This window comes from Engraulis encrasicolus, chromosome 14 (genome assembly GCF_034702125.1).
Source record: "Engraulis encrasicolus isolate BLACKSEA-1 chromosome 14, IST_EnEncr_1.0, whole genome shotgun sequence".
NCBI classification, from domain to species: domain Eukaryota; kingdom Metazoa; phylum Chordata; class Actinopteri; order Clupeiformes; family Engraulidae; genus Engraulis; species Engraulis encrasicolus.
This window is the reverse complement of record NC_085870.1, coordinates 17,676,661-17,679,753: the sequence shown is the minus strand read 5'-3', so window position 1 is coordinate 17,679,753 and position 3,093 is coordinate 17,676,661.

Sequence of the window (3,093 nt, the reverse complement as noted above, 5' to 3'; positions counted from 1 at the left end):
TGTAATATGAAGGTATATTGATAACGCTCATGGGAAATAAACAAGGATACAATTGTTAATGGCTGTTATCTACCCACTTTACAGAGGTGTAAAGTGAAAAAGATAAAAAGGTTTCCGAATGTTCCCTGTCTGCACAGTCCCAACCAAGAGTCTGTCAAGTCAAGTCATAGATGTGGACAGGGCTGAACTGGCCATCTGGCATACCGGGCATTTCCCAGGGGACCCTGCACCCTCGTGGGCCCCAATTTTCAGAATTTTTCTTTTACATTCTATTTTTTTACATTTCTGAAAATAGGGACCCACAAGGGTGTGGGGTCCACTGGTGAGTCAGTTCTGCGCCGCTAATAATGAGGGGGCCCTTTAAGCCAAAAAATGCCCGGGCCCTAATTTCTCCCCCAGGCCAGACCAGGCCTGGATGTGGATGTGGATGTTGGACCCCCATAAAGGACCTGTTTACCACCGCTGCTTATCCCCGCGAGCTTGCCGTGTTTACTGAGTAAATTATTGAGGTGATAGCGTCTGGGCGAGCACGGTTTAATGTTTAGCGAGGGCTTTGGGAACATGGACATTCGCTGGCAGACAACACCATCCCTGATTCGGAGCCAGAACATCGGCGTGCGTCACACTCCTCAGCAGACTGTACTTCAGCAGTTTGGCACCGGTCCCGCTTATCGTGTGCCGACCGGCCCATTGACAATGATTGACATTACGTCGACTGACAGCTCAGCTCGCCACTGTGTGTGTGTGTGTGTGTGTGTGTGTGTGTGTGTGTGTGTGTGTGTGTGTGTGTGTGTGTGTGTGTGTGTGTGTGTGTGTGTGTGTGTGTGTGTGTGTGTGTGTGTGTGTGTGGATATTGGTGAAACTGCTTAAACTGCATTGTGTTGGTCAGAGCCGGTTTTACCAATAGGAAGACCAGGCAATAGCCCAGTGCCCCACCAAATCTAACCTCTATTCAATTAAAGGGACACTGTACAGGAAATGGTCAAAAAAGGTACTGCAACTATGCTGCTCATTGAAACTAGCCTCCCTATTGCCAAATTTGATCTCTACATGAAAGTTTACTAAATAATAAACAAATATTTTCTAGTATGGTTCAAGTGCAGTCATTTTTGCAGCTAAAAATGGCTATTTTTGGAAATTCAAAATGGCGGACCATGGAGAAGATCCCCCTTTTCATGTATGAAAAGTGCAATTTTTCCAGTCATAATGAATACTTAGAATTTGATGGTGGTGGTAAGTATTCATGAAAAAGGTAGCATTAGTGAATGGGTAGCATGAATTCTGGAAATAAACAACTGAAAATCTCACACAGTGTCCCTTTAAAAGTCACCGAGGGCCAGTTTTTCAAATTCCCTCCAGTGAAGGGGCCGAACATAGAATCTGTATAACGTGCGAGCAACACAGTGTCTGAGGTTAGGGTGCGAAACAAGCGGATAGCTTTTCAGACAGAACAGATATTGGCTTTTCTATTTCTTAGCAGCTTAGGATGGTCTATTTACTATGACACTGTTTCAGATAAGATTTCACTCTCATGTGAATGCATAGTAGAGACATCCTCAACCTGAAGTGTTAGTGATCACAACTTGTGTGTGGCCACAGATAGCACACATATCTGTTTAAACATTCTTCTGACCTTATGGGGGCCCAGAACCTTGCCATCCAAGGGCCGCATCTGGCCCCAGGGGCTCCATTTGAATAACCCTGCTCTAAAGGGATGCCCAACAGGCAGCCCTGCAAAGGTACATTTTACCTAGGACCCCCAAATGTGTAGCGCCGTCACTGGTGAAAGTACTAACATACTACTAGTTGTTTTCTTCAACAATTACTTTTTAGTGTATATCCTCTGTATGGGACGATACTGATAAAGAAGACTTATTATTAACCACAAGGTAGGCTACTTATATCTGGACACGCTTTGGATGGCTGTTCACAGTCATTCTTAACTCATCGTTATCAAAGAGCTCGCCTGAGTTCACCCCGCCGTCTGCTCTGATAAGTCCAACATCTAAAAAAACTTCTTGTACCCTATCCCTTATCACCATGCCCTTTCTTTTTCATTTTCATTCCTAGAATGATGTCAACAAAGAGCCCTTGCTGTGGGATCTCTCTTGTCTTGTCTTTGGTGGATAGGCCTTTGCAAACAATTGAATGAGCCTCGGCCACCCTGGCAAACTCGACGGCTCAGTGCAGCAAAGTTCAAGTGTTGCGGCAGAACAGAAGTGGGCGAAAGCATTGGGGGTGATAAGCCAGCGTTGCCCTGGGTGAACCCTACGTACACTGGTCATATCCAACAACCACGGAACAACTGGCCAGCCAGTTAAGGGCAGTGTGTTGAAACGGCAGGCAGGGAGAGAGAATCTCTGAGTGTCTCGGCAGTGCTGTGATAATGCAACAGGAGCATTTTGGAGCCAAGGGGCAGTGGAGCAACTGGTCCCTCGCGGGGGTGAAGCAAACCAGCCCCAATGTGAGTCCAAGAGGACATCTGACTGACTGTCCACGCTGCCACCAAGGCCGTAACCAGACATTTTCAAATACAGAAGTCGAATGCTGTGTGCTGTACTGCATACTGTATGTTTACAATGCTTCAAACACTTCAGTCAAACTCTTAAGTTTGTTTTCATTAATCACTGACTTGAGGATAAATGGGGGTGGCGTATACAGAGTGACTGAATTTATCATTGTTGATCATATATCAATTTTCATCATAGAAAAATTTTACATCACTAAACAAAAAATATCGAGGACATGACCTCTGTGTCCTCAATGGTAGTTACGGCCATGGCTTCCACAAAAGCAGCTGGCCATCATCACCATCACGTGAAGTCAGAAGATTAGGAAATTGTACTGCACCGTCCCTCAAGACTGGAGATGATCAGATAAATCATCAGAGATCCCTCTAGCCCAGTGTTTCTCAAACTTTTTCAGAGCGAGAACCACTTTGTCCCCCCAAAAAGGTTCAGGGACCACCTGACAACTGAATTGACAGTTGACAGATGCAAATTTGACACTTCTAATTTAGATGCAGATCACTTACTTTGTATTCACATACATTACAAGTCCTATTGTGGTTAAAATATGACTTCAGCCATGTTT